Here is a 15343-nt window from a genome sequence, read left to right on the forward strand (position 1 = left end):
ATATGACGAATGATAAATAAGTATCGAGATTAGAAACGACATTACTTTCCAGTCTACCTAGACTTGAAACGCCTAACAGTCTATACCCTCGATTTTAACTAGTATCACTTTTGTATCACATACTGAAACATACTGTATCGTATAAAATCCTGTATCGAAAGTCGGTTTTGGTCCTGGCTCTCCAGGATCGTGCGACCGTGGTTAAAGGGTTAATCGATAATCGCGTCATCGGATTGGTCAGTTGGTTAGAAATCCAGCCCGTATCCATCTATGAGACAGCGTGAAAGTAAAACCTAGGAGAATTGAGTTGCGCGTATCGCGATTACAATCGAGTTCAGAGGATACTCTTGGAACGTGCAGTCAGGGACCCGGAGAAGGCCGCGGCGCGAGTCTTTCCTGAAATGAGCATTACACGCGATGCATGATCGCGAGGATACATAATGGAAACCGTCGATACGTTACGGTAGTTGCGTCATTCCGTTGCAGCCGCGGCCGTAAGTGAAAGGGAATTGAAAATTTTTGCCTACGAGCCGCTCTTTTTTTTTTCTTTCTTTTTTTTTTTTTATCGTTCTCTTCCCGTACATTTCTTTCGGTATATCGAGAATACCGTATGCATTCGAGGCGCATGCCGCGGAGTGCAAGGTCCGCAGCGGCCTGTAATTCGTGGCGCCGATAGAATTCCAACGAACGTGCAATATTCCGCGAGTAATTTCTTATCCGCTGTACTCTTCGTGAGTCGCGGATTTGTTGAAATAATGGTGATGTATTCGTTCTTAGGCGTTACACGAAGACGAACTCGACAGTGTTGAGAAATCATTCTATTCTCCATTTCCACGCGTCTCTATCTATTTTAACGATCAACGGGGAGATTGTGTCGAATTCATTCCTGCGATGATTAATTGGCGATATTTATTGAATAATTAAACTTCGTTTTCTATTTTCGTTTCTTTCCTTGGCTTTCTCGTTGCGATATCGTATTTAATATCCTTTGGTTTGCTTTATTTATTCGTGGTGTATGAACGAATCGTGTACGGAAGGCTTTTTCTATTAATAACAATGATGTTATTGTTCCTTTTCATGACGTCAACTCGAGGAGAGAACGTGTTCGAGTGGTCTGTCGTTCAGTATGCTACTTCCAAGTTTCAATTTTTAATTTTAATCTTTCTGATACACCTATATAGGTAGGAGAAGTATTCAATTATTTTTAGAACGATAAAGCATGAAAATGTAATTTAAACGAATTAAATTTAGCGTATCAGTGACGTACAAAAATTTCTCAAAAATAATGAAATATTAAAGGATACACGTGTAAAAATAAGATTGTATATGTATGATAACGAGAGGATAAAGATAAAAAGAAGAAGGGCGTCAGTAACACTCCGCCATGTTGTATACGATCTATCGCGCCGATCGATATAGTGTCTAACAAAAAGTTCGGAGACATTTGAAAAACGAAATAATTTGGTAAAAATAGTTATACGATCTATCGCGCCGATCGATATAGTGTCTAACAAAAAGTTCAGAGACATTTGAAAAACGAAATAATTTGGTAAAAATAGTTACTGCCTTTGAACATAATTATAAAATTATTATTTCGTAACGTAAATATACGAGAGGCACGATTTAGAGTAAATAAAACCAAACAGCACTTGAGAATTATTCAAATAATTACCTTCGTAATCATTAGAGATTAACAGTAATATATCGATAGTAGATGAATATCGAGCAACAAAAGCACATTTGCTCTAAAATAAACGAACCTGCCAAGTATTATAGCCTTGATGGGCCTCGATAGGTCTTAATTGGCCACTCCGACCAAAAATTCTCTGAAAGAAGTTGCTCCTTCGGAAACGATGAATTCCATGATTCAGATGAGCCGTAAAGAAGTCACATCATCGCGACGCTTGTTTCCAGCGTACGAAGAAGACGACGATTCGATATTACGTTTCTGCTCGCGGACTGTTCTGCAAGTTTTTGTAGCCACGGGAGAGGATCTCGCTGGTCTTGTTGCAGCGGGATTTAATTCGATGCAGGGATAAGGTGCATACAATCCAGGATGCTCCACAGTAATACGTCTCGCGTTTCCCACGGGCGGAAAGTACTACCGGGTTGACTGTTACGAGTTCGCAAAAAGAGACGTTCAATGTCACGTAGTTCATCCTTTTAAAGTGAAGAGAAGCCCTCGAAGCAGGCGCTTGATGTTAAATCTTCCAGCGGGCTCGCGACGACAAGCTCCCCGGATTTAGGGCTTCCACGATTACTTCGTTATTCCATAATGTGCGTTTAAGCGTCTAAATACAAGGCGTGCTACGATTGGTGCTCGAAACTTCCGATCTACGCAAAAGTATTCATTTGGTTTCTTATAAAGAAAATTTACGATCTCCTTTTGCAATAATTCGTGGCTCGAAATGATATAAACTTATCCTTTGAGTAATTGCAATCAATTTGAACTACGAGATTTGAACTCTCGTAGTTGGCAATGAATGGTTTAATATAATCTTTTTGATTAATTCCAATGGAAACGTTAATGCATTACGAACTGAACTTGGATCTGTAAGGGAAATGCGATACATTTGGTAATTAAAAGGAAACGTTTGCGATTTGCGAGATAAATAAAATCATTGGAAACGTAAGAAGTACTATATATTTAAATTAAGAAAGGTCACGAGTAGAAACTCAAAGATGAAAACGACTGACGGTATTAAATTTAAATCAATGATATCCATTCTTCATTAACGTATCCATTTTATTATTTTATATTCTGTTTAAGATAAATAGAGCTTGCATACATAGATTCGATATTCAAATTGAGATTAGTAATACAAATATTGATTTAAATTGTAACGTATACATTTAATACACGGTCAATTTATTACATTGCTTGGCAGGAAGTTTTCGAAATTAAAAAAGATCTGGAATAAATAACTATCAAGAAGGAATAATTATTTTTATGAAAATTGAAACATCTGTACACTATACTTGGATACAAACAGATGTGCATTCATTTGTAATCGAATGTAATAGTAAAATGAATACGTTAACAAAGAATACTTGTACATAATTATTTTCAATACGATATAATGCAATTTCAGTTCTTTCTTGAATATACGTACGTGCAATTTCATATTCACGCAGAGATCGAATAACGCATTTTCCAAATTTCATTGATCTCGAGATTGAAAAAGGCTTCGCACTTTTTTTTGCGTGCTCGAAATTCCTTTCGCGGATTATAAGCGCTCGCTAAGAAATCATTTTATGCTCAATGGGTGTGAACTATGTACATAGACCCGTGAACATTTTGCGCGTGTACACGAAACCTTAGGCGACACGTTAGCGCGTCTCCGGAACGCCATGTGATTATGGCTTCGCAGAAGCGAGGAATTCCCATCCCCGTTATTGTTTAAGGAATATTACCTTTCTAGGGAAATCAATACTGGAAAACGTAAAGGGATGATTCGGAGAAGCGGGTCGAGTAAACCAAAGTTGGAGAGTGCAAAGACGAAGTAAACTTGTTTGTGCTGAATCTTAATTCTATGTTCTTGAGAATATTTAGAGAGGATACAAATTTTCATTTCTTTTAAGATTAACGTCGTTACGTAACAGTATCATATTTATAGAACATTCAGATGTTTTATTTTACTGGTATTATAATTTATTTAAGAATTGTGCGATTTTTATAAATGATAAACGTTCATTTTGATACAAAATAATTTGCTACTAAATTTTCAATAATTTTCGGATGATTTCTTTTACTGGTATTATATTTATTTAAGAATCGTGTAGTTGTTACAAATGATAAACGTTAATTTTGATACAAAATAATTTGGTACCACGAACGGAGAAACTGTACTCTTTTCACATATTTTGCCAATGATGTACCTTTCTCGTTTATAAATCATACCAGTCTAGTTCAAATTGTGGATCAACACTCGAAAGTAAAAAGGAAGCATATTACACCATTGTCCTATAACTTGGGAAATGGGAGTGGGAATACTTGTACGCGTAAAAAGAAATTGAAAATGTTGAATCGAGTCTTTCGTAAGTATCCTCGTTTTTGAGATAATCGATTTTGAAGATTATGCGGTGCTTAGCGTGCGCTTCAGTGGATGAGTCTTGAACTTCACGGGTTTCTTCGCTTTTCTTTATCGTGTTATAAGCAAAGCACGTGAAGTTAATAATAGGGAAAAGAAGAATTTCTGCTTAGAAATGATTACCTCTAACTTGATTTCTCATCTTTGTTTGAGTAAGAAATTTTTCGTCGCGTTTATATAAACGGTATATTTATTGCAATCTGCTACAGAGAAAGTAACGATATTTAATATTTTTGTCTTTGAAGAATTTAACGTCTCTTTCTATTAATCTATTACTACACTAACGTCTTAGAATCTATTATTATCGTCAGTCTGCGGAGTACGATATAAGATTAGTATGATTCTTTGCCGTGGCGACTGAGAGCAGATATATTGTACAACCGGGACGGTAAATAAGCTTCGGTGATTGAGAGCGTGCATACGACCGCAAAGGGTTAAAAATCAACGAATAAACTTAAATTACATTTAATGAATTCAAATATGACTCGTGAGACGTTCGTCACGTGAACTTTTTCAATTCTCTTACCTTCGGTACTCAAACTCCTATAATCTTCTTACGGTCCAGAGGGGAGTCTCCACTCCGAAGATGAAATCTCTTACAGCTTGGTAAAGTCTTGCCTTATAAATAATCGGATTTCGAGCTCGAAGAGGCGCGTCTTATAATCTGAACAGACTGTGACTGCACGCTGTCGGTTATTATCCTCTATATTGAAGTGAAGGGAAGATTAACTAGCAAAAAGTATAATATGTTACGACACACGGAGTAACGCGACGTTACTGCCTACCGTTACTGAAATTAGGTTAGACCATAAAAAGACTAATATTTCCTCGCGAGAAAAAGCACCGCGTCATCAGGCATTAACTTTCCGTAGCGACGTGTCTTAGTACCGTGTCGTGGCGAAAGTGTCGATAATTCTATTGTTTAGTTCAACTTAGTGTAGCGCAATTTAGAACGGTTACCCACGTTTCATATTATTCATGGTAGGCAAAGGACGTCCGTTCCTCGTACGGAAGACGTAGTCGAGGGGTTAATCAGTCACGCAGCTTTCCACCCTCGAACATCTAAGTATAATCAGTCGTAAAAGTCTTGCATTTAAATTGCAAATACGCTTCTTTGCAATTGTTGAGCACACGTGGTAGTGTATAATAGATAATAGTAAAATAGTTTATTCAGTTATACGATCACAAACTGAAGTGGTCCTCTTGACATGATCAGGAACGATTTTGTTTTTATTATTAAATTTTTGTTCTGTTTACTATGGACAGTAATTATAATTATAAAAGAATGAAGCAGTTGAATGGTTCCGTGGCAGAATATTTTTGGAAGTACAATATAATCATCAAATATATCATAATTTGAAGTATAAAACTTGATACAGTAGATGCAAATTCAAATAAAAAATAATGAAATGCGATAGAATGGTGGAAAATTCTCATACTGTGTTTAATTTTTATCATTTCTGATAAGGAACCAGTTTCTAAATATAATGATCGAATCATTATACATTAATACGGATGCTTACAATTTTTAGAGAAACGTACTTGTCCCTTCAAGCGGTTCATCTTGTATACCGGAGCACAGAAAAAAATTGGTTATACTTTCTAACACGCCGTATAAATGATAATATTATAGACCAGCGTGTTTGAAATTTCACCTTCCTGCGGTGTTAACACGTAACACAGTATGAGTTATACTAATTTACGCTCAAAGAAAGTGATGAATTATAGTGATCTATGTGCAACGAAAGTGATGAATTATGCATGCCTGTTTCTGCGACTGTCTAAGAGACGACTGCTGATGAATGGACCTAACTGCTCTGTCTTTAGCATGACTATTGATGGCAATGTATCTTGTATGAAAATTGTTCACGTGCGTTACATTAAACCATTTCGCGGGCCATACGTATTTAGCTATGAATTTTAATTTCACGTCGTCATGCATAAACATAGATAAAAGAGAAAGAAATATTTTATAGTGTAAACGTAATCACGAGCATTTATTATTGATACGAATACGTAGGTTGTTTACTTCAGTTTCTACTATTTGTTACGAGGACATCTCGGTATTACTTCATAAACCATTTAGTAAGGTCCTGGATCAATGTATTGTTATTGTAAAAAAAGAGGAAGAGATAATACAATTTCGTATAAATAATTAAGAAACAAACGGTTTCCCAAAGTAAGTTTTAGAATTTTATTTTTTAATAAGGAAACACCTGTCGACTAAACTATTATCTTCATCATGCGTCCTTTATCTTTATACATTTTCTGACGTGAGCCTTATTTTTGTTTCAGGTAAGCAAAATATTCATTTCACGAGAGCACTGTTTATCTTTAAATCCCTGGGAGAGGAAAGTGTGAGTAACGAGCCTAATTTTCGTTATCCTGTTATCCAAAATAGATTGTAGCTTTTACCGAATGTGACTATTGATCCGCAATTTACAATTATATCGTTCAAAGAGTCAAAAAGTACGTAATCATGTATTGAAATTATTTCTCGCACTTTAATCGTATTTCTTAGCTGTCTGGTCCAAGTTCAAATGCGATTCTAATATCGTTCTACGATTTTATCACATTTTTGGTACCCAAGGTCACCTGAAGGTCACGACTGAAGCATATTTAAATCCCCTTTCAGAAAGTCCTTCGTTTTTTAGTCTAGAGTCATTCATTCATTCATAGAGTCTAGTTTATTCATTGTGTCGGTGTCTTATCGATTTTTGAGACGGACACGAAGGAAAACAGTCCTCTATGACATCGCGTACTCTTCGATTTTTCATAACGTGTGGAACAGGTGAGCACGGAGTTTGCGTGACCGACTGCATACGGATGCGTGAGAAAACAGAACGAACGATCGAAGATATACGGACAGAGATTGATTGTTTACGAGAGATACAGGTTTATCCGGAACTCGTTTATTATCGCGGATTAATCTCCGAGAAATCTCGCCTACCGTGCGATGCGTGTCCGCCGCGACTAAATCGAGCCGAATAAAAGCGATGGAAAGTGATTTTAGGACTTTCAGTCTCCGCTGGTTCTCGCGTGTTCCCGTGTCAATGCGAGAGAGAACCGCTTAGAAAACGAGTCAATGAGTCATGCGACGGCATCATTCGCTTATTTATGAGTCGTTACGTAGCTCGTGCACGCGGATGCTCGTTTCCTTAAATCAGTGGTTCTTGATTCTCACGATACCATATTATTTTTTGTTACGCGAATCGGCAAGGAAGGAGGAGCACTTCGTAACGAGTAGAAATCTGTCTGACGACGACTCAACAAAAGCTTCGTGGTTTAACTATATTTGGGAATAGAGATTTTATTTTATTATATTCGACGAATGATTTCTTTAAATCTAATTCGACACGTGGAAGTTGTTATTTTATACGTCCCAAATTTATAGAAAAAGCGAGTAAAGAAATCCACCTAAATACTTTTTTTTTTTTTTATCGTTATTTACTATTTCGAGAACTAGAGGAAACTTGATTAGGATTTTTTACAGTTAGGAAACACTCGAATATCGAGCGTATGCAACACAATGCAACGAAGGATTTAAAATAAAGTATTCCATTAAAAGTTCAAAATTTCATTTACAAACCGACTGTTGTATAAATGACTCTGTTCATAATTCAGAACTTTCGAGGTGGAACTAAAGGCAATTCGATCACTTTTATTTTGATAATCGTTAGACTTTTGACATTCAGTGATTTTTGATCGAGTCGAAACGAAACACATTCTATGGATTTATAATTGTTACGAGAAAATGTCGGTACGTAATTATTAGTAGGAAATAAAAGGTAACATTTGTGGTATATGTAAATACTATAAAATTTTCGAAGAGTTATGAATCACAGTTTGAGAAACACTGGTTTAAATTATTGCCAGCCACGCTAGCGACCCAGCAGCGGATTTGAACCCCCCGCGAATCGACGGGAATATAGGAAATTATGTAATTTTAATTGCAACCGAATTCGTGCGATGCAACGGCCGATAATGCTTTTACATTCCCGAGAGATTTGTGCGCGGTACTCTCGAGGTTGTCTCTTTAACCCACCGTGGTAAACATTCCGCGATATTTTTTCAGGCTTATGTTTTATTGCCACTTCAATGCACTTTCATCGTTTGCATTGACCGTTCTTACTACGAATTTGTACAATTTATATGTCGATATATATCGTTGGTGAAAAGAATCGTAACTGTAGATTTTCGTTTCGTTTTTCAAAATCATTGGATAGCGGATCTGTTTGAGGATGTTCGTATCGGTATTCATTTAAAAAATTCTAGATTATTTTAACAAGTTTCCCAGGGTCCTTCGACGAATTTCGAGTCGTTTTACTAAGTTCTAATTTTGGTGAAATGCCTTTAAGCATTTTTAACGTTGTAATCATTTTGTTTTGGTTCTTTACCAAAACTGGTTTAAAAATGATAATAAAAATTAGATTCTCGAATTCAGATCCAGCAGATGTCCAGCAGATGGTTAAACCGTTAAGATAAATGTAGTTGTTACTTTCGAAAAGTGTACTATTGTAACCAAAGAAATAGAGTACCTTGATTCTACGCCGTTTTTGCAAGCTAGGAGCAAAAAAGTGAATTATCTTTTTTAGAGGGCAGAGGACTAGGTTTCAATAATTAAAGAACTTTAGGATCTTATTTTTTAATAAAACAAAAATAATATGGAATATATTTCAAGTATCACACTTGCTATTAAAAAGCAAGATGTTCGAGCTACTTTTGGACAATTTTTTATATTAAATAATAATAATAATATAGACAATAATTTTTATATATTTATTTATTTTTATATATATATATATTATTTATATTATTATTATTATTTAATATAAAAAATTGTCCAAAAGTAGCTCGAACATCTTGCTTTTGAATAGCAAGTGTGATACTTGAAATATATTCCATATTATTTTTGTTTTATTAAAAATTAAGATCCTAAAGTTCTTTAATTATTGAAACCTAGTCCTCTGCCTTCTAAAAAAGATAATATATATATATATTTTATAACTTTTTACGGAGTAGTGTTGAATTTTCCGAAACTGCTCAATCGCGTGATCATCCGTTACTTTCGAGCACCGTATCACCGGAACAGACTCAAATCCGACTCCGTCACGTGTCTGTCGAACACATCGCGCCGAGATCCATCACGTCAGCGGGTCCCGTTTTTTGATAATCCCATGCTGACACGAAGGACATCCACGGAGCATCTTTTTTCAATCTGCCAAATACGGAACTGTAACCGCTACGCGAGTTTCGTGACTGTCCGTTCAGCTGTGGCGCAAAAACTGTGCCGTTAATAGTGCCCCTAGAAGAACGTGGCCAGTTTTACAGCCCATAAACGAACGTCGTGGCCAGGAATTAGAACGTATTGTGTTTCAGATGTTATCGAAAGTAGAACGGTAAAGTATTGGTCGATATGATCTCCAGGAAGTATTAAATTCGAGCAGCGAACGTTCGCGAGAAAAATTCAGAGGGAAACGGCTCGTCGTAAAAAAAGACTCGGCGGTCCCATTGCACGTTCGCGGATTCCCATAAATTTTATCGTACGATAGATATCCAGTACTTTACGATGTTCGTCTAGCGAGCGACTCGAAGTCTCGTTGCGCTCCAAGTAAGTTTTCGTGCACTCGTTGCGCACCGAATCGGTAATTAAGAAGTTGGATCTGACCGGGCAGCGCCGACTCGCGCAATTAGATATTTACAAAGTAGGCTTTAAAGTCGCGAAAATACGTACCGCGTCCCGATATCGCTCGCGGAATTAAGTTGCTATTAATCGCGATAGATAAATCGCTAAGTATCGCGGTCGATGCAGCCGCTCCGATATCGTTCCGCGAGATGGAATTTACTACTACAGAACCCCGTGGCGAGATAAAGAGACGAGGCCAGTCGGTCTTCTTGCTATATTTTATAATAAACGGCCGCGGCTACTTCTTGACGCTTTACGATCGGACTTATGGATTTATGCGTTTCTGCAGCCTCGCCGCGGATACGATCAGACGTTGTTTAATACTTCCACTCGCACGGTGGTCACTCATGACCGTCACTTTGAATTCACCTCGTTTTATCTTTCGTAGACGAGCTCGCGAGTGTAAAATGAATTCGAGACTTAAGGTCGATTCGGACTACACGACACGGACCGTCGCGTTCCGGCAACGACACGACAAAACATTCGAACACGCGTTCTAATGAAACTATTCAGGTCGGTGTCTGTCAAGTGTGATTAGTTCCATTAAAACGCGCGTTTTAATGTTTTGTCGTGTCGGTGCCGGTCCGTGTCGTATAGTCTGAATCGACCTTTAGACTTGCAATTATTGCAATTGAAATAATGTTTTTTAGTTTTTTTTTTTTAGTTGACAAGTTGAAAATCAGTCTTTATTTTTTCATATAGAGTCACCCTTTGTATATAAGAAATGAAATATTGTTTATGTTACGGAGCAGAAATTACTTATAAAGGTCTATTTACACATATCCGTAACATGTCAGGTACGTATCCACAACGGAACCAGTAATGTCACGGAGCGGTGTCGGACGTGTGTGAACATGATTATTCAAAAACAACAGAAGTTGTTTCATATTTTCATAATTTGATATTTCAAATCACTGACACTGATGGAACATTACGGAACCGAACGGATACGGAACTGACACGTTACGGATACGTGTAAATGGACCTTCAACCGTGTGTATTTCCCAAAAATGCTTACTTCGTCAAAGGGTTACTACAGAACGTCCACCTTTCAATTTGTCCATTTCTACTTGTTTCATATTTTCGATTAAGCTACGCTCGCGTGGACCTGTTATCTTCCTTCCACAGATTCTTGAAAGACTCCTTAACGCGCGTGGCATTCTCAACGAGTGAAAAAGAACGAATCGTTCGCCGGCGAATAGGATTGTGGATATTATTGAGATGCGCGAGAGAATCGCGCGGGAACCCAAGGAATCGCGTACTGTTATCCCGCGTACAGCGAATTAATCTGATTAGCGTTTTACGGAAACTGGCAATTCCGCGTGGCGAATTTAGTTGCAGAGGAGTTCGAAGACCGCGATAAATCCGCACGAGGCTGAAATTGTACAGATTAGACGGGTCGTTTGAGAGACGAGTAAACAAAAAATTTGAAATTACGTTCAACTCGTGTAATTTAAGTAAGGGATTTAACGGATCTTTATGGCGAAACACTGGAGTTTATAGCTAGGAGAAACTGTGTCGTAAAATGACTGAGTAACTCTTACGATTGTTACTACGAGATTTGGAATATTTGGTTTGCCAGATACTTGGCAATAGGGAGAAAGAAATGAACCGATAAAAACCCTGAAATTCATCTAGTTGGGCTTCGATTATTTTTAGATTGAAGAAACGCGACACTGATCGTTTTTCCTCGAATTCTATGATTGTTCCGTTCTGAATTTGTCTGCAGTGTCTCGAGTTTCCCTCGTATTATATTACATTCTAATAGCTTTCCCTAAGCTCTGATACAAGACACTTAAAACTTCGATTTCGAAGGCGTTTGGCGTTTTGCACGGAAATACAAAGAAGACGCGAAAAAGATGTCACGTTTGTGGGTCGTGTGCTATTTACGGACGAGACGAGTTTTACGATTAGCTGGTCTACATAAAATGAGCCAAAGTAACTCTAATCTAAACGATGAGGTTTCCAAACGAAACCGCGAAAAAGAACTCCGAAAACAAATTTTTAAGCACTGGAAGATTTTTTAACTCGAATTGAAGATCCAGAGGGATTCTTCAACGTCTCGGAATTATTCGGTGCCACTCGCGAAACGCGTCGAGGAGTTAAAGTCGAGCAGACTTTACGAGCGTATCGATCGATCGTTCGATAGCTCGGAAGTCGATGCCAAAGAAGCCACGAAGTGACAAGCAAAAGATGGAAATGTATCGCGATAAATCGTCGAATCCTGGCTGAAGGAACGGAGTGAATCGACCGAATCCACGAGCACCTTTCGACGGTTCCTCGAAACAATTTCAACGATACTTCCATCAGCGGATTCGAAACGCCGTGAAGGCAATGGGGGACCACGCCTACGGTTATATCGGCCTACCGTTTCAAATCCGTCGAGATTTTACCGTGGATCTCAGGGCCGAGGATCGTTCGCCAGTCACGACTCCTCGTTTCAGGCTGCGAGAACCGTCGTCGTATCGATAAACTTAGAAAGCGAACGAGTTCTCGGATAAATCATAGTCACGGTCCGCTGACCGGATACTGCAATTGCGCAAATGGGTGAAACTTAATCAAAATCGTCACGGCCTGTTTTGACGAAATTGCCAACGAGGTCTAGAGGGCCTCAACCATCGTCGCACTTCTTTGCCGGAAACGAAGAACCGAGGTAGAAATTATAGGATTTGCACTGCCGATTCAATCCTTTGCGAATTAAATTCAATCGCGGATTTTTCCTTGTTTTTCTGTAGAAGTATCTCATTTTTTCCTCGAGCTTTTGTAGAAAGAGAAGGGTTAGAGGTTCGACTGGGTTGAGAAAGTGCTACGAAACGTAGGTAAAAAACGCCCAAACATTTCAACACTCGGACACTGTAGTACTTTATTTGTTATTACAATGTACACCCGATCATTATTCAGTTTATATATTCTTCATTGCGTGATATGTTAGAATGTATGTTCTGTTTAACAGAGATATAAATATTCCTGCGTCGCATTAATATTCGGACACTCGATATATTTCTGTCTTTCTTAATTATAACTCTTCGGCTTGGTCGACGGCTAAGATTGTTCACAACACGATGTTCAGCAACCTGTAAACACGCTTCGTGATATCAGTTTCTGTTCTGTACGTACACGTGCAAAGTTCATTCGTGTACATATTCGTAAACATTTACATATTCGAGAATATCGAACCTATCATTTCATTTAAATAATATTTTTCAATTGATACAGAGGGTACGTATATTTACAATACTGTCTGTATATCTATATTAGATATTACTAGACTTCGGATCATTATGGATTCATACGAAATTTGAATGTGCAAGAACCTACGAAATGCACACGATATGCAAGAATATAAAAAAGATTGAAAGTAAGGTTCACGTTAGAACATTTCCAAAATCAAATAAATTGCTATTTAGGTTCGATTTTGATAGGTACGTTTACAATGATTTTATTTTGCATAGAGATCCGCAGTCTGTGCGGATTCCGTAGAAATCGACGAAACGGATTTGTACCACTTGTTCGCCGAACGCATAAATTTTACGCATAACTGGCGATTACGGGTTAATTTGCCAAACACGCAACCGACCGATACGTACGAGCTGCGCGCTAACAAATGTGCCAAACAATCGTGTACAAATCGGTAAAGTAGCGGTTCCGAGTCTCATTCGAATCATATCGCGGCGCGATTCGAGATACGTAATTGCAGTCATGATTCTGTTTACCCAGAGGCTAATGTGCTTGCAAGTACGGCGTTGGTTCGGTTTCAAGGAACATGCGAGTTTCTTGATAACACGTTGAAACACGCTTCCAAGGTAATCGGCCCGACTCCCCATTCAAATGGCTTTGGCCACGATTATAGCTCCGGCCGTGCGTGGATGTGTTGCACGCCCACGTTGCGAACCCGTCGAGGTTAGCTCGCGAATATACCGTCAAAGATCAACGACTCTCCATTCTTATAGTCTCCAACAGCTACGGCGATTTCGTACTCCTTCTGAAACGCGTTGATTTTGCCGCTCGATTTTTTCTTACGGGGCTATTTGCACGATAAAGTTTACGCGAAAGTTTCAAAACTACAGCGAGTGATACGAAGCAGCATATTATCGACGAATGTGGCAAAATGTCGGCCGATACATTAAAGAACGTAGGCCAGGCCTTACTTCGTCGATTTTAAAATTGCTGCGATGCAAGTGGTCGTTATATTCCACCATACCTGTAAATACATAATGTAAGCTAATGTAAGCACGAATTTTACAATGATTTAAATTGCAATATCTTCTAAACGATTAGCTTCTCGACATACGTAGATCCGTACTTTTTTTATAAAGAATGTCTAGCTGCATTACTTGATGCTTACTTCGTCGATTTCAAAAATGCTGCGATCCAAGTAGTCGTTGTATTGAACGATGTAAGCTATTGTAAGCACGAATTTTACAATGATTTAAATTGCAATACCTTCTAAACGATTAGCTTTTCGACATACGTAGATCCGTACTTTTTTATAAAGAATGTTTAGCTGTATTACTTGATGCATAAAAAGGTACCTCATTCTATTAAAAAAAAGAAAGTTGAGCTTCGTATATCCTTAACGCGTCTACTTACGGAAAAACTAATAGCGCCAGAACTTACATCTAATTTAATTTATTACTTACAAATGGAGCTTGTCACCATTTCACCAACACGTACTATACGATCACGCAGTCAGTCTATTTACTCAACAATGCACGTATTCGGCGCTATCAATGAAGCAATCATCGCATACCGTGGAAAATTGCTCGGTAGCCAACCACAGCGCGAAATTTTCGATTACGAATCGTTTTTACCCAGCTCGAAAGCTGAATCTCATTCGGAACAAATGTACGCGTGGCATTTCCAAGGCGAGCAATAACTCCATTCATATCTGGGATTGCTCCACGGTCGGTGTACTCGGCGTCGTCCCGATATCACGTGCTCGCGTTTCGTTTTCGCTGAAAATACACGGAATCCGCGAGCGGCACGAAAGTCAATAACTGTCGGTCGATATCTGCCCAGCCAGCTACCGGAGTAGCGATCCGCGAGCGGTTTCAACGTAACCGTAATCTCGGAGTGGATTCAACCGTGAATTATGTACTACTTAGCTCCGTATCACGGATAAGAACGTCCCGTGTCCTCGGTACGAGCACATGCTCGCTCGCCCCGCGACACCGTAACATCTATCGCCCAACTTTCCCATGGGCGATCACCGTGCTCCTTCCCGAGTTTCGGTGCACCGTGTCGGTCAACTTTTAGTCTCGCAGTAGGTTGCGATCTCGGCGCGAATAGAGACCAGGTTGTACTTTTCAGCGTTCTGATAACTTGGTCTTCTGACGTATTCAGTGTTCTGACACCTTGGTCTTCTGACATATTCAGTGTTCTGACACCTTGCTCTTCTGACATATTCAGTGTTCTGATAACTTGGTCTTCTGACATATTCAGTGTTCTGACACCTTGGTCTTCTGACATATGCAGTGTTCTGATAACTTGGTCTTCTGACATATTCAGTGTTCTGATAACTTGGTCTTCTGACATATTCAGTGTTTTGACACTTTACTCTTCTGAC

The 15343-nt window shown here is 38.6% G+C and overlaps 1 protein-coding gene and 1 long non-coding RNA gene across 5 annotated transcripts in view; one reads left to right on the forward strand and one right to left on the reverse strand.

Moving 5' to 3' along the window:
• The window catches only part of LOC128884809 (klarsicht protein), a 168879-nt gene that overhangs the window by 50098 nt on the left and 103438 nt on the right, over positions 1-15343 (forward strand). The window lies entirely within an intron of this gene.
• On the reverse strand, positions 535-2102 carry LOC128884818 (uncharacterized). Its single transcript, XR_008459487.1, has 2 exons — positions 1761-2102; positions 535-1173 (listed from the first exon to the last, which is right to left on the reverse strand). It is a non-coding gene; the product is annotated as an uncharacterized LOC128884818 (long non-coding RNA).

Source organism: Hylaeus volcanicus, chromosome 2 (genome assembly GCF_026283585.1).
Source record: "Hylaeus volcanicus isolate JK05 chromosome 2, UHH_iyHylVolc1.0_haploid, whole genome shotgun sequence".
NCBI classification, from domain to species: domain Eukaryota; kingdom Metazoa; phylum Arthropoda; class Insecta; order Hymenoptera; family Colletidae; genus Hylaeus; species Hylaeus volcanicus.